This window comes from Balaenoptera musculus, chromosome 8 (genome assembly GCF_009873245.2).
Source record: "Balaenoptera musculus isolate JJ_BM4_2016_0621 chromosome 8, mBalMus1.pri.v3, whole genome shotgun sequence".
Lineage (NCBI taxonomy): Eukaryota > Metazoa > Chordata > Mammalia > Artiodactyla > Balaenopteridae > Balaenoptera > Balaenoptera musculus.
In genome coordinates, this window is record NC_045792.1 from 19,696,353 (window position 1) to 19,720,360 (window position 24,008).

General features: G+C 38.2%; 1 protein-coding gene and 1 pseudogene across 2 annotated transcripts in view; one reads left to right on the top strand and one right to left on the bottom strand.

Annotated features, from left to right (window-relative positions):
- DDX10 (DEAD-box helicase 10) overlaps window positions 1–24,008 on the top strand; it is a 245,847-nt gene that overhangs the window by 89,762 nt on the left and 132,077 nt on the right. The window lies entirely within an intron of this gene.
- LOC118898962 lies at window positions 17,618–22,896 on the bottom strand (annotated as a pseudogene).

The window sequence follows — 24,008 nt, forward strand, 5'->3', positions numbered from 1 at the left end:
GTATTACTACTTATTGAAAGTCACTATCTTGATTATTTGTTTTATACTGAGGTACATTCTGAGAAAAGGTGGTGTAAAAGTGCGTCTGTGCAATGGAAATTCATTTTGTGCAATAAAATGGAACTCAGATTTCACGTTCCTTTGGGGCCAAACAGTAAAACCCTGTCTACTTTCCAATTTAGGCATCTGCAATTTGATAACATATGGTGAGTACAGGACACTGATTACTGTGAGGAGAGGAAGGTGGAAAAGAGACTGGGATCCACTGGCAGCTTTATCTCCTGCGTTAGAGATAAGGATGTCTTCTGTTGGTTTTTAGAAGTGAATGCCGGGGAGATGAGCTTTGTGCCCTTGCAGTTCAGAACTGCAAATTTCGAACTGTTTTTAGTTTTCCTACACAAACCATGCTGTTTTATGCCTTTGGCTTTTACTCATGCTCTTACATCTCTTTGGAACACACTTCACTTAACCCATTCTTTGCCTAGTTAATTCACGGTTTATTATGTCAAGGGGTATTTTATCTGGGGAAGCTGCCCCCCCATCCTTCCTCCCTGGTAATTGTAAGTTAGTTCTCTAAGTCTGTGAGTGTTTCTGTTTTGTAAATAAGTTCCTTTGTATTAATTTTTTTTTTTAGATTCTGCATATAAGTGATATCATATGATATTTGTCTTTCTCTGTCTGACTTACTTCACTTAGTATGATAATCTCTAGGTCCATCCATGTTGCTACAAATGGCATTATTTCATTCTTTTTAATGGCTGAGTAATAAGTATTCCATTGTATATATGTACCGCATCTTCTTTTTCCATTCATCTGTCAATGGACATTTAGGTTGCTTCCATGTCCTGGCTATTGTAAACAGTGCTGCAACGAACATTGAGGCGCATGTATCCTTTCGAACTATGTTTTTCTCTGTATATATGCCCAGGAGTGGGATTGCTGGGTCACATGGTAGCCCTATTTTTAGTTTCTTAACCTCCATACTGTTCTCCATAGTGGCTGTACCAATTTACATTCCCACCAACAGTGTAGGAGGGTTTCCTTTTCTCCACCCTCTCCAGCATTTATTGTTTGTAGATTTCTTGACGATGGCCATTCTGACTGGTGTGAGGTGATAGCTCATTGTAGTTTTCATTTGCACTTCTCTAATAATTAGCAAAGATGTTTAGCATCTTTGCATGTGCCTGTTGGTCATCTGTATGTCTTTGTTGCAGAAATGTCTATTTTCGGTCTTCTGCCCGTTTTTTTTTTCCTTGACGAGTTAACTTTTATTTTATTTTTTATTGGCTGCACCGCATGGCTTGTGAGATCTTAGTTCCCTGACCAGGGATTGAACCCGGGCCCCAGGTGAAAGTGTGGAGTCCTAACCACTGGACTGACAGGGAACTCCCTGCCCATTTTTTGATTGGGTTGTTTGTTTTTTTGATATTGAGCCATGTGAACTGTTTATAAATTTTGGAGACTAATCCCTCATTGGTTGCATCATTTGCAAATATTTTCTCCCATTCTGTGGGTTGTCTTTTCATTTTTGTTTTTTATATCTGTGATCTTTTCTTAATTTTAATTATTTATTTATTTATTTATTTTTATTTTTTGGCTGTGTTGGGTCTTCGTTTCTGTGCGAGGGCTTCCTCTAGTTGCGGCGAGCGGGGGCCACTCTTCATCGCGGTGCGCGGGCCTCTCACTGTCGCGGCCTCTCTTGTAGCGGAGCACAAGCTCCAGACGCGCAGGCTCAGTAGGTGTGGCTCATGGGCCTAGTTGCTCCGCGGCATGTGGGATCTTCCCAGACCAGGGCTCGAACCCATGTCCCCTGCATTAGCAGGCAGATTCTCAACCACTGCGCCACCAGGGAAGCCCCTGTCTTTTCATTTCATTTATGGTTTCCTTTGCTGTGCAAAAGCTTTTGATTTTAATTAGGTTCCATTTGTTTATTTTTGTTTTTATTTCCATTACTCTGGGAGACAGCTTGGAAAAGATATTGCTGTGATTTGTCGAAGAGTGTTCTGCCTATGTTTTCCTCTAAGAATTTTATAGTATCCGGTCTTACATTTAGGTCACCATTTTGAGTTTATTTTTAGGTATGGTGTTAAAGAATGTTCTAATTTCATTTTTTTACATGTAGCTGCCCAGTTTTCCCAGCACCATTTATTGAAGAGACTGCTTTCCTTCATTGTATGGTCTTGCCTCCTTTGCTGTAGATTAATTGACCATTGGTGTGTACATTTATTTCTGGGCTTTCTGTCCTGTTCCATAGATCTACATTTCTGTTTTTGTGCCAGTACCATACTGTTTTGATGACTGTAGCTTTGTAGTATAGTCTGAAGTCAGGGAGTCTGATTCCTCCAGCTTCATTTTTCTTTCTCAAGATTGCTGTGGCTATTCAGGGTTTTTGTGTCTCCATACAAATTTTAAGATTTTTTTGTTCTAGTTCTGTGAAAAATGCCATTGGTAATTTGATAGAGATAGCATTGAATCGTAGATTGCCTTGGGTAGTATAGTCATTTTGGCAATATTGATTCTTCCAATCCAAGAACATGGTATATCTTTCCATCTGTTTGTGTCATCTTTGATTTATTTCATCAGCACATTATAGTTTTCAGAGTACAGGTCTTTTGTCTCCTTAGGTAGGTTTATTCCTAGGTATTTTATTCTTTTTGATGCAGTGGTAAATGGAATTGTTTCTTTAATTTCTCTTTCTGATCTTTTGTTGTTAGTGTATTGAAGTGCAACAGGTATCTCTGTGTTAATTTTGTATCCTGCAACTTTACTGAATTCATTGATGAGCTCTAGTAGTTTTCTGGTAGCATCTTTAGGATTTTCTATGTATAATATCATGTCATCTGCAGAGACATTTTTACTTCTCTAATTTGGATTTCTTTTATTTCTTTTCTTCTCTAATTGCTGTGGCTAGGACTTCCAAAACTATGTTGAATAAAAGTGGTGAGAGTGGACATCCTTGTCTTGTTCCTAACCTTACAAGAAATGCTTTCAGCTTTTCACCGTTGAGTATGATGGTAGCTGTAGTTTTGTCATGTATTGCCTTTATTATGTCAATGTAGATTCCCTCTACTCCCACTTTCTAGAGAGTTTTTATCATAAATGGGTGTTGAATTCTGTCAGTAGCTTTTTCTGCATCTATTGAGATGATCATATAGTTCTTATTCTTCAGTTTGTTGATGTGGTATATCATACTGATTGATTTGTGGTTATTGAAAAATCCTTGCATTCCTGGGATAAATCCTACTTGATCATGGTGTATGTTCCTTTTGATATATTGTTGTATTCGGATTGCTAGTATTTTGTTGAGGATTTTTGCTCTATGTTCTTCAGTGATATTGGTCTATAATTTTCTTTTTCTGTGGTATCTTTATCTGGTTTTGGTATCAGGGTAATGGTAGCCTCATAGAATGAGTTTGGGAGTGTTCCTTCCTCTGCAATTTTTTGGAATAGTTTCAGAAAGATAGGTATTAACTCTTCTCTAAATGTTTCATAGAATTCGCCTGTGAAGCCATCTGGTCCTGGACTTTTGTTTGTTGGAAGATTTTAAATCATGGTTTCAATTTTAGTACTTGCGATTGATCTGTTCATATTTTCTATTTCTTCTCGGTTCAGTCTTGGGAGATTGTACCTTTCTACGAATTTGTCCATTTCTTCTTGGTTGTCCATTTTATTGGCATATAGTTGCTTGTAGTAGTCTCTTATTATCCTTCGTATTTCTTGGTGTCCATTGTAACGTCTCCTTTTTTATTTCTAATCTTATTGATTTGAGCTGTCTCCCTTTTTTTCTTGGAGTCTGGCTAAAGGTTTATCAATTTTGTTTATCTTTTCAAGGAACCAACTTTTAGTTTCATTGATCTTTTCTATTGTTTTCTTCATTTCTATTTCATTTATTTCTGTTCTGATCTTTATGGTTTCTTTCCCTCTATGAGCTTTGGGTTTTGTTTGTTCTTCTTTCTCTAGTTGCTTTAGGTACAAGGTTAGGTTGTTTATTTGTGAGTTTTCTTGTTTCCTGAGGTAAGGTTGTATCACTATAAACTTCCCTCTTAGGACTGCTTTTGCTGCATCCCATAGGTTTTGGATCATCGTGTTTTTGTTGTAACTTGTCTCTAGGTATTTTTTGATTTCCTCTTTGATTTCAGCAGTGATCTGTTGGTTGTTTAGTAGCATAGTGTTTAGCCTCCATGTGTTTGTGTTTTTTACAGTTATTTTCTTGTAGTTGATTTCTAATCTCATAGTGTTTGTGCTCAGAAAAGATGCTTGATATGATTTCAATTTTCTTAAATTTACTGTGGCTCGCTTTGTGGCCTAGCATGTGATCAGTCCTGGAGAATGTTCCATGTCCACTTGAGAAGAATGTGTATTCTGCTCCTTTTGGATGGAATGCTCTATAAATATCAATTAAAGCTGTCTGGTCTAATGTATCATTTAAGGCCTGTGTTTCCTTATTGATCTTCCATCTGTATGGTCTGTCCTTTGATGAAAGTGGGGTATTAAAGTCCCCCACTATTATTGTGTTACTGTTGATTTCTCCTTTTATTGCTGTTAGTATTTGCCTTATATATTGGGGTGCTCCTATGTTGGGTGCACATATATTTACAGTTGTTTTATCTTCTTCTTGGATTGGTTCCTTGATCATTATTTAATGTCCTTCTTTGTCTCTTGTAACAGTCTTTATTTTAAAGTCTATTTTGTCTGACATGAGAATTGCTACTCCAGCTTTCTTTTGATTTTCATTTGCATGGAATACCTTTTTCCATCCCCTCACTTTCAGTCTGTATGTATCCCTAGATCTGAATTGGGTCTCTTGTAGGCAGCATATATATGGGTCTCGTTTTTGTATCCATTCAGCCAGTCTGTGTCTTTTGGTTGAAGCATTTAGTCCATTTACATTTAAGGTACTTATCAATATGTATGTTTGTATTGCCATTTTCTTAATTGTTATGGATTTGTTTTTGTAGGTCTTTTTTCTTCCCTTTTTTGTTCTCTTGTGATTTGATGACTAACTTCAGTGTTCTTTTGGATTCCTTTTTCTTTTTTGTGTGTTTATCTATTGTAGATTTTCGGTTTGTGGTTCCCATGAGGTTTTGATACAGCAGTCTATATATAACCTAGATTGTTTCAAATTGCTCGTCTTTTAATTTCAAATGCACTTCCAATATCCTGCATTTGTGCTCTCCTCTTCTCACAATTGCTGGTTTTGATAACATATTTGTGGACAGATGATTTCCTACCTTTACTTTATGTTTGCCTTTACCAGTGAGTTTTTCTATCTGTAATTTTCTTGTTTCTAATTTTCTTGTTTCTTGTTTTCTTGTTTCTTGTAGTGGCCTTTTCTTTTCCACTTAGAGAAGTTCCTTTAGCATTTGTTGCAAAGCTGGTCTGGTGGTTCTGAGTTCTCTTAGCTTTTGCTTGTCTGTAAAGCTTTTGATTTCTCCATTGAATCTGAATGAGGGCCTTACTGGGTAGAGTATTCTTGGTTGTAGGTTATTCCCTTTCATCACTTTAAATATATCATTCCACTCCCTTCTGGCCTTCCGAGTTTCTGCTGAGAAGTCAGCTGATAACCTTATGAGAGTTACCTTGTATGTTATTTGTTGCTTTTCCCTTGTTGCTTTTAATATTTTTTCTTTGTCTTTAATTTTTGTTAATTTGATTACTACGTGTCTTGGCATGTTTCTCCTTGGGTTTATCCTTCCTGGGACTGTCTCTGCTTCCTGGACTTGGGTGACTGTTTCCTTTCCCATGTTAGGGAAGTTTTCAGCTGTTATTTGTTCAAATATTTTCTCAGGTCATTTCTCTCTCTCTTCTCCTTCCGCGACCCCTTTAATGCGAATCTTGGTGCGTTTAATGTTGTCTCTTAGACTGTCTTCATTTCTTTTCATTCTTTTTTCTTTATTCTGTTCCATGGCAGTGATTTCCACCATTCAGTCTTCCCGGTCACTTATCCGTTCTCCTGCTTCACTTACTCTGCTGTTTCCTTTTAGTGTATTTTTCATTTCAGTTATTGTATTGTTCATTTCTGTTTGTTTGTTCTTTAGTACTTCTAGGTCTTTGTTAAACATTTCTTGCCTTTTCTCGATCTGTGCCTCCATTCTTTTTCTGAAATCTTGGGATCATCTTCACTATCATTACTCTGAATTCTTTTTCTGGTAGATTGCCTATCTCCACTTCACATAGTTGGTCTTCTGGGGTTTTATCTTGTTCCTTCATCTGGGATATATTCCTGTGCTGTCTCATTTTGTTTAATTTTTTGTGATTGCGGTTTCCATTCTGCAGGCTGCAGGATTGTAGTTCTCCTTGTTTCTGCTATCTATCCTCTGGTGGATGTCTAAGTCTCATGCAGGCTTCCCAATGGGAGGGTCTTGTTCCTGCCCACTAGTGGCTGGAGCTGGGTCTTGTCCCTCTGGTGGGCAGGGCTGTGCTTAGGAAGACTTTAAGTAGCCTGTCTGCTGATGTGTGGGGCTTTGTTCCCTCCCTGTTGGTTGTTTGGCCTTAGGCGGCCCAGCATTGGGAGCTTTCAGACTACTGGGTGGGGCTAGGTCTTGGGGAGGAAATGGCGGCCTGCAGGAGGGATCATGTCAATGAGTACTTGCCGGAACTGCTGCTGCCAGTGTATTTGTCCCCACAGGGAGCCACAGCCACCCCCTGCCTCCACAGAAGACCCTCCAATACTAGCAGGTATGTCTGGCCAAGTCTCTTATGAGGTCATTGTTTTTTTCCCTGGGTCCTGGTGTGCAAGGGACCTTGTGTGTACCCTCCGAGAGTGGAGTTTCTGTTTCCCCTGGTCCTGTGGAATTCCTGAGATCAAACCCCTCTGACTTTCAAAGCCAGATTCCCTGGGGGCTCCTCCTTCTGTTGCCAGGCCCCCAGGCTGGGAAGCCTCACGTGGGGCTTAGGACTCTCTCCCTCACGTGGGGGAGAACTTCTGTGGTATAATTACTTTCCAGTGTGTGGGTCACCCACCCAGCAGGCATGGAGTTTGATTTTATTGTGATTGCTCCCCTTCTACTCTCTTGTTGTGGCTTTTTCGTTTTCTTTGGATGTGAGGTGTCTTTTTTGGTAGGTTTCAGCATTTTTTTTGTTGATGGTTTTTCAGCAGTTAGTTGTGATTTTGGTGTTTTTGTAAGAAGGGGTGGGCTCACGTCCTTCTACTCCACCATCTAGCTGGCCAATTGGCCTTGCTCTGGTTGTTCTTTTTTATGATGATGGATTGTTTCCATGTGTGTTTTATAATTTTGTATTCTGAAGCTATCTTCAGACTACCTTCCCCTGTGGTAATTTTGTGTGCTGTAGTTTGCATATATGTTCCCCTGAACCTGTTTTGTATTTGTTTTGGCACCTGAAGTATCCCAGACTTCACTCAGGTTATTTTCTTGGGTAGGGAGTTCTCAGACCAACCATGTAAATAAACATTGACCTGTTATTCTTCATTTACTTTGTTCTGAATTGGGATGTTTGTATATATACCCTTAGTGTCATATTATTGAGATCTGGGAACTTTCATTTAAGTGTTAGGAATTAAATTGTAGTTCAAGTTGTGTTGTACCTGCCTTATTGTGTGAGATAAGATTTGAACAATCTGAATGATTCTTTGTCATAGAAAGTTATTGAAACTGGTGGGAAGAAGGAGTGAGGTTGTTTTGAAAAGTAGGAACAGTTCAAGCTAGTGATACTAAAACTTAGTGGTTGCACAAACTTTTGACACCCATAGTCATTATTGAGGGCCCCAAAGAGCTTTTGTTTCTGGGGGTTATATATATTGATATTTATTGTATTGGAAATAAACACTGAGAGATTTTTTTTTCTTTTATTTATTTTTAATACAGCAGGTTCTTAATAGTCATCCATTTTATACATATTAGTGTATACATGTCAATCCCAATCTCCCAGTTCATCACATCACCACCCCCACCACCCACCGCTTTCCCCCCTTGGTGTCCATACGTTTGTTGTCTACATCTGTGTCTCAATTTCTGTCCTGCAGACCAGTTCATCTGTACCATTTTTCTAGGTTCCATATATATGCGTTAATATATGATATTTGTTTTTCTCTTTCTGACTTACTTCACTCTGTATGACAGTCTCTAGATCCGTCCACGTCTCTACAAATGACCCAATTTCATTCCTTTTTATGGCTGAATAATATACCATTGTATATATGTACCACATTTTCTTTATCCATTCGTCTGTCAATGGGCATTTAGATTGTTTCCATGACCTGGCTATTGTAAATAGTGCTGCAATGAATGCTGGAGTGCATGTGTCTTTTTGAATTATGGTTTTATCTGGGTATATGCCCAGTAGTGGGATTGCTGGGTCATATGGTAATTCTATTTTTAGTATTTTAAGGAACCTCCATACTGTTCTCCATAGTGGCTGTATCAATTTACATTCCCACCAACAGTGCAAGAGGGTTCCCTTTTCTCCACACCCTCTCCAGCATTTGTTGTTCGTAGATTTTCTGATGTTGCCCACTCTGACTGGTGTGAGGTGATACCTCATTGTAGTTTTGATTTGCATTTCTCTAATAATTAGTGATGTTGAACATATTTTCATGTGCTTCTTGGCCATCTGTATGTCTTCTTTGGAGAAAAGTCTATTTAGGTCTTCTGCCCATTTTTTGATTGGGCTGTTTGTTTTCTTAATATTGAGCTGCATGAGCTGTTTATATATTTTGGAGATTAATCCATTGTCCATTGATTCGTTTGCAAATATTTTCTCCCATTCTGAGGGTTGTCTTTTCGTCTTGTTTATGGTTTCTTTTGCTGTGCAAAAGCTTTTAAGTTTCTTTAGGTCCCATTTGTTTATTTTTGTTCTTATTTCCATTACTCTAGGAGGTGGATGAAAAAAGATCTTGCTGTGATTGATGTCAAAGAGTGTTCTTTCTATGTTTTCCTCAAAGAGTTTTATAGTGTCCGGTCTTACATTTAGGTCTCTAATCCATTTTGAGTTTATTTTTGTGTATGGTGTTAGGGAGTGTTCTAATTTCATTCTTTTGCATGTAGCTGTCCAGTTTTCCCAGCACCACTTATTGAAGAGACGGTCGTTTCTCTATTGTATATCCTTGCCTCCTTTGTCATTGATTAGTTGACCATAGGTGCGTGGGTTTATCTCTGGGCTTTCTATCTTGTTCCATTGATCTATGTTTCTGTTTTTGTGCCAGTACCATATTGTCTTGATGACTGTAGCTTTGTAGTATAGTCTGAAGTCAGGGAGTCTGATTCCTCCAGCTCCGCTTTTTTCCCTCAAGATTGCTTTGGCTATTCGGGGTCTTTTGTGTCTCCATACAAATTTTAAGGTTTTTGTTCTAGTTCTGTAAAAAATGCTATTGGTAATTTGATAGGGATTGCATTGAATCTGTAGATTGCTTTGGGTAGTATAGTCATTTTCACAATATTGATTCTTCCAATCCAGGAACATGGTATATCTCTCCATCTGTTGGTATCATCTTTAATTTCTTTCATCAGTGTCTTTTAGTTTTCTGCATACAGGTCATTTGTCTCCTTAGGTAGGTTTCTTCCTAGGTATTTTATTCTTTTTGTTGCAATGGTAAATGGGAGTGTTTCCTTAATTTCTCTTTCAGATTTTTCATCATTAGTGTATAGGAATGCAAGAGATTTCTGTGCATTAATTTTGCATCCTGCTACTTTACCAAAGTCATTGAAGCTCTAGTAGTTTTCTTGTGGCATCTTTAGGATTCTCTATGTATAGTATCATGCCATCTGCAAACAGTGACAGTTTTACTTTTTCTTTTCCAATTTGTATTCCTTTCATTTCTTTTTCTTCTCTGATTGCTGTGGCTAGGACTTCCAAAACTATGTTGAATAATAGTGGTGAACGTGGACATCCTTGTCTTGTTCTGATCTTAGAGTAAATGCTTTCAGTTTTTCACCATTGAGAATGATGTTTGCTGTGGGTTTGTCATATATGGCCTTTATTATGTTGAGCTAGGTTCCCTCTATGCCCACTTTTGGAGAGTTTTTGTCGTAAATGGGTGTTGAATTTTGTCAAAAGCTTTTCCTGCATCTATTGAGATGATCATATGGTTTTTATTCTTTAATATGTTAATATGGTGATTCACATTGATTGATTTGCATATATTGAAGAATCCTTGCATCCCTGGGATAAATCCCACTTGCTCATGGTGTATGATTCTTTTAATGTGTTGTTGGATTCTGTTTGCTAGTATTTTGTTATGGATATTTGCATCTATATTCATCAGTGATATTGGTCTGTAATTTTCTTTTTTTGTAGTATCTTTGTCTGGTTTTGGTATCAGGGTGATGGCAGCCTCATAGAATGAGTTTGGGAGTTTTTGGAAGAGTTTGAGAAGGATTGGTGTTAGCACTTCTCTAAATGTTTGATAGAATTCACCTGTGAGGCCATCTGGTCCTGGACTTTTGTTTGTTGGAAGATTTTTAATCACAGTTTCAATTTCATTACTTGCGATTGGTCTGTTCTTATTTTCTGTTTCTTCCTGGTTCAGTCTTGGAAGGTTATACCTGTCTAAGAATTTGTCTGTTCTAGGAATTTGTCTGTTTTTTCCAAGTTGTCCATTTTACTGGCATAGAGTTGCTTGTAGTAGTCTTTTATGATCCTTTGTATTTCTGCAGTGTCTGTTGTAACTTCTCCTTTTTCATTTCTAATTTTATTGATTTGAGTCCTCTCCCTCTTTTTCTTGATGAGCCTGGCTAATGGTTTATCAATTTTGTTTATCTTCTCAAAGAACCAGCTTTTAGTTTTAGTGATCTTTGCTATTGTTTTCTTTGTTTCTATTTCATTTATTTCTGCTCTGATCTTTATGATTTCTCTCCTTGTGCTAACTTTGGGTTCGTTTGTTCTTCTTCCTCCAGTTCCTTTAGGTGTAAGGTTAGATTGTTTATTTGAGATGTTTCTTGTTTCTTGAGGTAGGCTTGTATAGCTACAAACTTCCCTCTTAGAACTGCTTTTGCTTCATCCATAGGTTTTGAATCGTCGTGTTTTCATTGTCATTTGTTTCTAGGTATTTTTTGATTTCCTCTTTGATTTCCTCAGTGATCTCTTGGTTATTTAGTAACGTATTGTTTAGTTTCCATGTGTTTGTGTTTTTTACGTTTTTTTCCCTGTAATTCATTTCTAATCTCATAGCGTTGTGGTCAGAAAAGATGCTTGATAGGATTTCAATTTTCTTAAATTTACTGAGGCTTGATTTGTGACCCAAGATGTGATCTATCCTGGAGAATGTTCCCTGTGCACTTGAGAAGAAAGTGTAATCTGCTGTTTTTGGATGGAATGTCCTGTAAATATCAATTAAATCTATCTGGTCTATTGTGTCATTTAAAGCTTGTGTTTCCTTATTTATTTTCATTTTGGATGATCTGTCCATTGGTGTAAGTGAGGTGTTAAAGTCCCCCACTATTATTGTGTTACTGTCGATTTCCTCTTTTATAGCTGTTAGGAGTTGCCTTATGTATTGAGGTGCTCCTATGTTGGGTGCATATATTTTTATAATTGTTATATCTTCTTCTTGGATTGATCCCTTGATCATTATGTAGTGTCCTTCCTTGTCTCTTGTAACATTTTTTTTTAAGGTCTATTTTGTCTGATATGAGTATTGCTACTTCACCTTTCTTTTGATTTCCATTTGCATAGAATATCTTTTTCCATCCCCTCACTTTCAGTCTGTATGTATCCCTAGTTCTGAATTGGGTCTCTTGTAGAAAGCATATATATGGGTCTTGTTTTTGTATGCATTCAGCAAGCCTGTGTCTTTTGGTTGGAGCATTTAATCCATTCACGTTTAAGGTAATTATCGATATGTATGTTCCTGTTACCATTTTCTTAATTGTTTTGGGTTTGCTTTTGTAGGTGCTTTTCTTCTCTTGTGTTTCCCACTTAGAGAAGTTCCTTTAGCATTTGTTGTAGAGCTGGTTTGGTGGTGCTGAATTCTCTTAGCTTTTGCTTGTCTGTGAAGCTTTTGATTTCTCCATCGAATCTGAATGAGATCCTTGCCGGCTAGAGTAATCTTGGTTGTAGGTTCTTCCCTTTCATCACTTTAAGTATATCGTGTCACTCCCTTGTGACTTGTATAGTTTCTGCTGAGAAATCAGCTGTTAACCTTATGGGAGTTCCCTTGTATGTTATTTGTCATTTTTCCCTTGCTGCTTTCAATAATTTTTCTTTGTCTTTAATTTTTGACAGTTTGATTACTGTTTGTCTCGGTGTGTTTCTCCTTGGGTTTATCCTGTATGGGACTCTCTGTGCTTCCTGGACTTGGGTGGCTATTTCCTTTCCCATGTTAGGGAAGTTTTCGACTATAATCTCTTCAAATATTTTCTCTGGTCCTTTCTCTCGCTCTTCTCCTTCTGGGACCCCTATAATGCAAATGTTGTTGCATTTAATGTTGTCCCAGAGGTCTCTTAGGCTGTCTTTATTTCTTTTCATTCTTTTTTCTTTATTCTGTTCCACAGCAGTGAATTCCACCATTCTGTCTTCCAGGTCACTTATCCTTTCTTCTGCCTTGCCTTTGTTATTCTGCTATTGATTCCTTCTAGTGTATTTTTCATTTCAGTTATTGTATTGTTCATCTCTGTTTGTTAGTTCTTTAATTCTTCTAGGTCTTTGTTAAACATTTTTTGCATCTTCTCGATCTTTGCCTCCAACCTTTTTCCGTGGTCCTGGATCATCTTCACTATCATTATTCTGAATTCTTTTTCTGGAAGGTTGCCTATCTCCACTTCATTTAGTTGTTTTTCTGGGGTTTTATCTTGTTCCTTCATCTGGTACATAGCCCTCTGCCTTTTCATCTTGTCTATCTTTCTATGAATGTGGTTTTTGTTCCACAGGCTGCAGGATTGTAGTTCTTCTTGCTTCTGCTGTCTGCCCTCTGGTGGATGAGGCTATCTAAGAGGCTTGTGCAAGTTTCCTGATGGGAGGGACTGGTGGTGGGTAGAGGTGGGTGTTGCTCTGGTGGGCAGAGCTCAGTAAAACTTTTAATCTGCTTGTCTGCTGATGGGTGGGGCTGGGTTCCCTCCCTGTTGGTTATGTGGCCTGAGGCAACCCAACACTGGAGCCTACCTGGGCTGTTTGGTGGGGCTAATGGCAGACTCTGGGAGGGCTCATGCCAAGGAGTACTTCCCAGAACTTCTGCTGCCAGTGTCCTTCTCCCCCCGGTGAGCTACAGCCACCCCCCGCCTCTGCAGGAGACCCTCCAACACTAGCAGGTAGGTGTGGTTCCGTCTCCCCTGGGGTCACTGCTCCTTCCCCTGTGTTCCAATGCACACACTACTTTGTGTGTGCCTTCCAAGTGTGGAGTCTCTGTTTCCCCCAGTCCTGTCAAAGTCCTGCAATCAAACCCTGCTAGCCTTCAAAGTCTGATTCTCTACGAATTCCTCCTCCCGTTGCAGGACCCACAGGTTGGGAAGCCTGATGTGGGTCTCAGAATCTTCATTCCAGTGGGTGGACTTCTGTGGTATAAGTGTTCTCTAGTCTGTGAGTCACCCACCCAGCAGTTATGGGATTTGATTTTACTGTGATTGCACCCCTCCTACCTTCTCATTGTGGCTTCTCCTTTGTGTTTGGATGTGGAGTATCTTTTTAGTGAGTTCCAGTGTCTTCCAGTCGATGATTGTCCAGCAGCTAGTTGTGAGTCTCGTGTTCTCACAAGAGGGAGTGAGAGCACATCCTTCTACTCCACCATCTTGGTCACAAGCTCCATGGATGCTATTTTAAATGGCTGAGTTTGTGGTAATTTGTTATGCAGCAATTGAAAACTAATACAACAGGGTTTTCACCCAGCAAGATTTCCTTCTTTCTTGGTAATCCCGTTCAGTTCCTACTTGATTTTGGTTGCCCTACAGTGCCTTCAAAGAGTTGTTTTACATATTTTGAGTGGAGTTTTTAATTGCCATCTGTGGGAGTGCTAGTAGGTTACAATCTATTTTACCATTGCCGGAGCTAAAACTCTGCATATTAATTTCAGGGTTTCCTTTTCTTTAAAAATTATTTATATGGTCTTCATGTTAGTTATACAATATTTCTTTCTGTTGAAGTAACATTCTCCTAATGTTAGCTATTTGGTTGTTTCTGATTTTTGCTATAAAAAGCAAAAATATCTTATATGAGTCTGTGTTTTGGTTTTGTTGATTTATTTACTTAGGATAAATTTGGGGTAGAGTTCCTAGGTTGAAGAGATTAGAGGAAATAAAGCCTTTGGAGGGTTATGTGAGTTCACATTCTGCTATGCTACTTACTAGCTGTGAGACTGTGGCAATTTAACCTGTTGGAGCCTTATTTTCATCTTATGTGAAAAGTTAAGAAAACCTCTCCTTTGTGGTTGTTTGAGCATTAAATTATATAGCTTATAGAAAGCACTGAGAAAAGAGAGGATTCTTAATGGTAGATGAAGAGATGAAGGTTTTGATGATAGCTATTGATGTGTTTTGCCATCTTGCTTTCCAGTAGTAAAATGCCAATTTACAGTTGGATTGCTTTCTTTAATAGGTCTTCTGTGTAACTAATGACACAAGGAGGGACAACTACAAAATGCAGAGCACAGGACAGCATAGCTGAAGTTGAAGATGAAAGAACAGACTTTATAATACTACCGCATACGTATTTGGTGCTGAATCAGCTCTCCAAAAGATATAATTGTCCTATCCTCCTTAGTTGGTGCATCAAAAGGAAATCTTTTGAGGCGACTTAGAGGGGTGGTTTCTGGACACTTTCTTTCCCTCTGTGCTTTGGTTTAGGTCTAGTATGTTTGTTCAGGCCAGCAGACTATATTATCTGGTTTGTTTCCAGTATAGCTGTCATTTGAATAATCTGAAAAGCTTTTTATTGGAGGTCTTTATCAAGTGCTAGTTGGATTTGTAATTTTCCTAGTTTACCACATCCTCCATAAATATACTTGTCTTGTCTCTGTGTCCCAAGGGATGCTATTGTATTACAACTCATTGAAATAACATACTCTTAGCATTCCATTCAAGCATTTTATTAATATAGATGCCTGGGTTATATTGTTGCAGAATGTTTGTTATTGACAACTTGCTCTCTCTTTATTTGGATGGGGCAATAAATACAGGTACTTAATTTACATAAGCCTATTAAATGAAATTCTCAAGAGGAAAGAAAATAATTTTAAATGCAGTTTACAATGTGGTAAAAGCTGATCCACTTACAAATAAGCTCATTTAGTGGAATTGGATTGAATGAATGAAGAAAAAAAAAACTTTGCATAACATTATTGTTTGTGATATATACCAAACGGTATTTATGATACTGAGCTGCATGAAGAGATTAACTCTATTCCTACTGACCCCTTCTCTTCTCTCTTCTTACCCCTAGAGGGTACTATTCCTATTGACCCCTTCCCTTCTCGCTTCTTACCCCTAGAGGGTAAAAGAAGAAAGAGGGTTTTTGTTTTGTTTTCCAAAATGGTTCTATCAATGTGTAATTAAAATGGCTTTCCTTTAAAAGGGAAGCAAAGAGTCTGAACTGCAGTTATTAGATGTTCTAAAAGTGTAGTTCAAGTTGCAAACCAAAGAATCATCTCTCCCGAATGTTTGTTTCCTTTCTTGAATGAATAATTTTTCGGGGTAGAAAATAAAATTAGCAAGAGAGTATGAATAGGACAACTGAATTGTTCTATTTTTAGTATCTCTTCAAAAGTTTTTAAAAGTAGCTTCTGTAACGTCATAAGGATTTTGTTTCCATTGGCCATTGGGAGTTAAGAGCACAGTCATCAAAAGAGATTATTCTCACATTTTCCTCTTTGACCTTCACAAAGGTTCATTTCCTTCTTGAAAACGCACAAAGGTGCATTTTCTTTGACCTTCACAAAGGTGCATTTTCTTTCTTCACAAAGGTGCATTTTCTTTCTTCAGCTAATGTGGAACATGGAGCCCATTTGTTTAAAGGGTTGCAGCCTTAGGGCACAAATATAACACATCAGCTCTTCCAGTTAATTTCTGGCAAGCTCAGGTGATGACTTTGATATGTTGGATCATGTATGGTGTGGATATGGGACTTGGTTACCTTAGAAACCATCTTTTTTCTTAGGTTTCTGCTTAGGAATTGTGATTCTTACAGGCAATTCTGCCGAAGATTTTCAGATTTGAATTTGGATGTAGAGGACTCACCCACATTCTTCAGAGAAAGCACAAGGCTAGAATTCTTCTCCCATTAATTCATTCTGCAATCATTTTTCAAAATCTGGATATGGTTAAAATTTGTATCATCAGTTTTTCTCATCTGCAATTAAATTCTAGTTAGATTATTTCTAAATCACAAATTCTGCAGTTTCATTGTCCCAGGATCACTTTCTGCTTGCTTCTGTTCTATACATTTTATTAATCTACGGTAGTGTAACTGAGGCCACTACTCATGCACTATATTATCCTCATAACTGCTATTTTTTGTACATGTTTGTTTGGACGTTACTTTTATGAAAGCAATTAATTTGACTAATCCTGTGGAGAGAACTGAATATTCTTTTTCTCATCAGTACATCATTAAAGTTGCAAATGAAAACTTTTTATAGTGACCCAGTTTGCAGTGTCTACCAACCAGTAGGAGGCTGGGATCAAATCTTCTTGAAAGCATTTAGAGTGTGAGGAAGATGGAGACAGACTCTTGGGAATAGAAAAAGAATCCCACGAAAGAGTGGGATGGAAGGAAAGCCAGAGAGAGAGTATCAAGAAAGGAAGAGTAATCAGTGATATCAAATTTTGCCTGACAGGTTAATTAATTTCTCCTAGATCCATCCCTTCCTTCCTGCTTACTGATGCGGCCTGACTTAAGGTCATTTCTCTATTTTTCACGCGTATATACTCTGTCTGAAATATCCTTTTTCAGTGTCTACAACATTATGAATTCCTGTTAAACCTGTAAAACTTTGATTGTTCATTGCTTCTTTGAAACTGTTACTAGCTCCTGTTCCCTGTGATTTCCCTGTATCGTGTATAGGCTTCTGTCATTGAAATTATTTACCAGGTATTAAAATCATCTCTGTGACTATTTCTCCCATTAGACTGAGCTTTTTAAGATAGGGGCTGTTTTAATCAACCTTGGACATCTAGTGCCTAACACAGTTTGGCTTTAATGGAAGCTTAAAAATAATCAAGAAAGAACTGCAAAGACTCAAAAGGGGTCATTAATTTTAGCCATGAGGCAATAATTGGTGACCTTTCCCAGAGCAATTTTAATCAAGTAGTGGAGGTGGAAGCCATATTGAAGTGGGTTGATAAATGAAGAGATAAGTGGCCACAGTTCAGGTTGACTGTAAAAGGCATGGTTGGGAGTGGAGGCCATAGCTGGCAGGGCAGGGAATATAAGGTGCAGAGTCTTATACTGTGCGTAAGAAGTGGGAGGTGTGAACATAATTCAAGGCCTAAGACAAGGAGCCCTGCACCTTATGGAAGCCAGTGGGGACACTGAAGAGCAGCAGGTTCAGGAGGGGTGGGAGGGATCCAGTCCAGGGTATGGGGGAGAGGTGAGCTTCGGGCATGACAAGCTGTCCACATTCCCTCGAGAACGAAATGAAGAAAAGTTTAAATAATTGACTCAGAAGTGAATTTAGGGAGAGAATCCTTTATTTTCTTAAACAGGTTTAATTCACTTTACTTTTCTGGTATGAAAGCTATATGGTGACCACAGTTGGAGCCTGGGTCCTCTGCAGGGAGACTCTGGTTTGGGTCTTTTTGAGATGGTCGGTGAATTCCTGATAGGGAGACTTGGTGAAAGTGGTCTCTGTAGAGTCTTAGGGATACAGCTGTAGGTTTGGAGAGGACATCAAAAGCAGCTTTGGTGAAGTTGCCAGGGAGCGTTCTAGCCATCCTCAGTACCGTCTGCAGCAGCTTCTTGGGTCTAGGGGCCTAGATGATGCCATTGCCCCTGGGGGTGAGGATGAGGGGCACCTGCATAGAGCCACAGCGGCTGGTCACCTTGCAAGGGATGGTTAGGGCTTGCTGATCTTGTGTCCCCAGTAGCCTCGCCACACAGGGGGTGATGAAGAGCCTGGCCTGGACGATAGCCCCGAGGATGGCAGTGGCTACCTCCATGGAGTGCGTAACACCCAGACCAGCACGTCTGTAGTAAACCCCAGTGGTGACAGATGCCTTAAACCTGGTCCACTGGCCAGCACAGGTCTGCTTTTGCATGGGCATAATCTTCAAAACCTTGAGGGACATCCCTGAAAAAAGTCAGTGATCTCAGATTCTGTGAAGGGCAAGGAGAAGAAAGAGATCTCCTCCAGGGACTTTACTTCATATCCTTGACCAGGCAGCTCAGTTTGGTGACAGGGACCTACTTCTTGTCCTTTGCTGTGCCTCCACGGAGCCCTTCCCATAGCACCTGCCCATAATCCACCGTTACATGTTCTCTCGGAGAAGAAATGCAGAATTCTTCAAATCAGGTGCTATCTCCTCTTGTACCTTAAATCAGAGCCAAAGTTGAGTATACACCAGCAGCATAGGCTTGGTAGCAGTTTCTTTTACTGTGTTTAGGTAGTTTGAATTGATGAGCAGAACAAAGAAGGAAATGTCATCTGTGTATTGTTTCATTCTGGTTTTTGTGAATGTCCTTATTCATTTCAGACTAATATTATAGGTATATCTGGGAGATAGCTCTTAAAATACTTGTGAAAAATATATGTGCAAGTTGATATTTTATACTACTGTATCATTCAGTTTCAAAGAAGAAACTCTAGTCATTTGAAGATGCAATTGAGCAGGCTCAGTCTGTTCAAATATTCAAAATTAGATGTATTTTATAAGCTTTGAAAAGATCTTTTCAGTAAAATGACGTCATTTTTTTCTGGCTCCTGTAAAATTGGCTTGTCCTTTGTCAGCAGAATGACTGAAGTTCTGCTTCCTGTTTATAAAGCTAAACTTTTTTATCCTGAAAATTGTATTGCCAGGCGTAGCCTGTAGGATACTTTTCATTGCAAGAAACAGGAAACACAACCAGAAGTGGCTTAAAAAATGAGAATTGTTAATTACATAATGAGAAACCTGGATGAAAGACAGTTCTATTGTCAGTTAATTCAACAAAGTTTTCAGAATCAAGGTTCTTTCCATCTTTCTGCTCTTAGTTAATATTGAGTTGACTTTTGTCCTCAGACTTGTCCCCTAATGATTAAAAAGACACTGTTACTCCAGACCAGTTAAATGAGAATCACTATGGGGGAGTGAGGGAGTCCAGTCATTAGTCCATTTAAAAGTTCCCAGATGATTCTATCCTGCAGCTTGCTAGGACTGAGAACAGAGTTACACCAAATAAGATTAACCCTGGGGATTATAATCCCAGCTACCGTGAAGTATATGGCCATTTGATAGCTGAAGAAAACAGGAGTTCTTTTAGCAAGGAATAATGGAGAAGAATTAGGCCAATATTGTCTTCCATGCTATGGATGATTTATATAAAGTGTAAAAAACAAATAATATGTTTTGAATTCACGTTTGATCATTATTGTCACTTAAAAAAAGCTATGTAAATTGTTCCTACCCCTTGCCTTAGAGACAAATCTTCAGATAGGCAGTTTTATTAACCCACTGAAGTACAAAGAGAATGTTTTGGCTAGGAAGGAAGCAGGAGTATTAAAGCATACTTTCTGGCATTTGGTGTATAGATAAATGTCCATCTTTTAAGTAAATATGAAGTAATGATCTATGTTGCCTTGTCTAAGGATTGTAGTCGACTTTTTTTTTTTAAATCAGAAGCACCAGTCCTTGTTGTTTTTTTTTTTAAATTAATTAATTAATTAATTTAGTTTTGGCTGTGTTGGGTCTTCGTTTCTGTGCAAGGGCTTTCTCTAGTTGCGGCGAGCGGGGGCCACTCTTCATTGCGGTGCGCGGGCCTCTCACTGTCGTGGAGCACAAGCTCCAGACGCGCAGGCTCAGTAGTTGTGGCTCACGGGCCTAGTTGCTCCGCGGCATGTGGGATCTTCCCAGACCAGGGCTCGAACCCGTGTCCCCTGCATTGGCAGGCAGATTCTCAACCGCTGCGCCACCAGGGAAGCCCCTGTAGTCGACTCTTGATCAATCAGAATTGAGTCTCTTCTTCATGGGTTATATAATATGTGCTCTTTGTTTTGGCTCTCTTGTTTTTTAATTTTCAGATGCATTCTACCTCTGCCAACATGTGCCAGAACAGAATTTGTTATTATCCCTTCTAAACTTTGTGTTGCTTAATGACGTTACCATTTTCCAGCCAAGACATTTCACTTGTATTCGTATAGCATCTCTGGCAAGCATGTTTTCTCTTCTTTCTTGCTCACAGACATTGTGCCACTTGAGGGTCTCCTTTGCTTTTGACTCCAAAATACCATCTTAAAAGGTCCTCCCCCTCCTTCCCTTTGCTTCCCATATATTTTTCAGTCTCTCTGTTTTAGTTTATCTGTAATAGTGCTTCTGGAGTTATCATCCTAAAATTTAGATAGGATCATGTTTTTACATTGCCCTATGTACCACTTATCTACAGAATAAAAATTCAGTGTGTTAGATTATCTTTTCCAAGATAGTCATAAAAATATTTCCCATCTCACACACTCTGCTTTATACTGTGACGTTGATACTTCTCCCATGAAGAGGTGGGATCTGTGTCCCTTCACTAGAATCTGGGCAGGCTTCTGACTGTGGTGGAAGAGACACTAATGTGACCGCCTAGACTAGGTCATAAAGAGTGATAGGGCTTCTGCCTGTACCTTTGGGATACTTAGTATTGGAACCGAAGTCCCCATGATGTGAGTGAGAGCCCAGCCAAAACCTTCCCTGCAGCCCTTGCTAAGCTTCCAGCTCCCACCATCTTCCTGCCCTGTGGGTGATCTTAGAAGTGGATCCTTCCCCCAGTTAAGCCACCCAAGCTGACCTTTGTGGAGCAGGACTGAGCCATCCCTGCCAAGTCCGCCTGTATTGGAAAATCATGGGGGAAAAACAAAGGTTACTTGTATTTAAAGTGACTAGATTTTTCTTTTTAAAATCAGCTTTGATGAAGTATAAGGTCCATAAAATTTCAATAATGTTCAGTATACAATTCAATGAATTTTGACAAATATTTGCAGTCTTTTCACACTAACACAATCAAAATAGAACAGTTACATCATTTTACAAAGTTCTCTTGTATACCTTTGCATTCAGTCCTCTGTCACTATCCTTAGTCCCTGGTAACCGCTGATCTGCTTTCTATTATTAGAGTTTTTCCTTTTGCAGAATGGAAAATTTGTTTCTGTACTAGTTTTTGGCTGTTATAAATATACCTGTTATGAATAGTCAAGTATAAGTCTCTTTGTAGGCATCAGTTTTCATTAGTAAAGAGTGGAATTGCTGGGTTATATGGTAGTACATGCTTAATTTTTTAAACTGCCTGTTTTCCAAAGTAGTTTTTCCAGCAATGTATAAGAGTTTTAGTTGCCCTGTGTTTTTGCTAGTTCTTGTTATTGCTGTCTTTTTTTAAGTTCAGCCATTCTCATGGGTGTAAAGGCATCTTATTGCTGTTTTAATTTGCATAGCCCTAATGACTAGTTGTGTTGACATCCTTCGTGTGTTTGCTATTTCTATATCTTCTTTGATAAAGTATCTATTCAAGTCATCTGCCATGTAAAAAAAGATTGGGTTGTTTATCTCTTTAATACTTAGTTTTAAGATTTTTTATATATTTGGGATATGTTTCCTATCAGATATATAGTTTGTAAATATTTCCTCCTGTTCCGTGGGTTGTCTTTTCACTTTCTTGATGGTGTCCTTTGAAGCACAAAGTTTATCATTTTGGTCAAAGTACAGTTTATCAATTTTTTATTTTGTGGTTCATGTCTTTTGTGTTTTATCTAAAAAAACAAACAGACAAACAAACAAAAACTTTGCCTAAACAAGGTCACAAAGATTTTTCTCCTGTGTTTTCTTCTAGAAGCTTTATATTTTTAGCTCTTGCATCTAGGGGTATGACCCATTTTGAGTTAATTTTTGTTTATGGTGTGGGGGAAGTTTCAAAGTTCATTTGTATATTTTCAACAACATTTGTTAAAAAGACCATCTTTTTCTCATTGAAATATCTTGGCACCTTTCTTGAAAATCAGTTGACCATATTCATATGGGTTTGTTTCTGGAGTATGTGTTCTGTTCCCTTGATTATCTGTCTATCCTTATGCCAATATTATACTCTCTTGATTACTGAAGCTTTATAGTCAACCTTGAAATCAGTTAGTGTTAAGTTTTTCAACATTTGTTCTTTTTTCAAAGATGTTCTAACTGTTCCAGGTTCTTTGCATTTCCATATAGATTTTATAATAAGCTTTTAATTACTATGAAAAGGTTTGCTAGAATGGGGATTGGATTGAATATATTGATTAATTTACTGACAGTAACATCTTTAGTATTTTTTCTCATTTTGCATATCCATTTACTTAGTTCTTCTAGCAGTGTTTAGTAGTTTTCAGTGTATAAGTTTTGCACATGTTTTGTGAAATTTATTCTTTGCACTAATGGTGGCAGTCCAGATAGGGTTCAGTTACTAAAGAACACTCAAAGGCTCCAAAATTAGAAATTTATTGCAGGGAAAGGATTCAATATAGCAACAGGATTAGAACATTAAGGGTATGCGTTGCGGCCAGAGGTTCCCTGATTGCAAGAGCTTTAGAAGGGCTAGGCATGACCTCTGACTGTCCTCTTTGTTGATCATATGGACACACTTTTCCTCTCAGATCAGGTGCCACTGATGTGTGCACAGAACCATGTAACCCCTAATGGAGTCTAGGCTGGTACTCCTTATACTCTGCTGGTTATGTAGGCATAGTCTTTCTCATAACCAGCCCCAAAGGTAGAGCCCTCTGTGGTGTTTCACTAAGACCAGATGCAAATCATCAAATCTCACTTATCAATAAACATTGTTGACAGTCTGATACCCTGAAACTTACCTTAAACCCATCAGTACAAAGCAACACTATCAAGCCATACATTTCATATCTTGACAGGGATCAGCACCATACAGGTACATTTTTACTTTAGCAGAACAACTCGGGCTATTTCCAGGTGTGCTGCAGTTGACTCACATCCCTAAATTTTTCTTTGGTCCTGTTATAATTGGTATTTTAAAAAATTTCTATTTCCAATGTGTATTGCTTTTATATGTAAATAAAATATGCTTTTTGTATATTGACCTTATATCCTGTGACCTTGCTAACTCACATATTACTTTTAGTAGCTTTTTGTAGATTTCCTAGGAATTTTTACATTGAAAGTCTTGCAATCTTTGAATAAGAGTAGTGTTTCTTCATTCTTACCAATCTGTGTGCCTTTTATTTCTTTTTCTTGCCTTGTTGCATTGGCTAAGAACTCTAGTACAATGTTGACTAAAAGTGATGACAGCATTCTTTCTGATCTTAGAGATAAAACATTCAGTATCTCAGCATTAAGTAGGATGTCGTCTCTAGGATTTTTATAGATATTATTTATCAAGTTGAAGGATTTCCTTTTCCTTTTATTCCAAGTTTTTATCATGAATGGATATTGAATTTTATCAAATACCTTTTTTGCTTTCATTAAGACAATCATTTGGTTCCTTTGGTGGTGGCGGGGGTATGTTAGTCTGTTAATATGGTGAACTTGTATTGATTTTTGAATGTTAAACCAGGTTTGCATTCCTGGAATAGACCTCTCTTGACCACGATTCTTTTTATATATTGCTTCGTTCAATTTGCAAATATCCTGTTAAGGATTTTTACTTCTGGGTTTATGCGAAACATTGGTTTTTAGTTTTCTTTTTTTGTAATACCTTTGTCTAATTTGGGTATTAGGGTAATGCTTGACTCACAGAATGATTTGGAGCCTGTTTCTTCTTCTGTATTTTGCACAAGTTTATGCAGCATTGTTATCTATTTCTTACATGTTTGATATAACTCACCAGTGAAGCCATCTGGACTTGTGAATTTTCTTTGTGGCTAGGTTTTTAAGCTACGAATTCTTTTTCTCTAATAAATATAGGGCTATTCAGGTTATCTATTTTTTTCTCGGATGACCTTCAGTAGTTTGTACCATTCA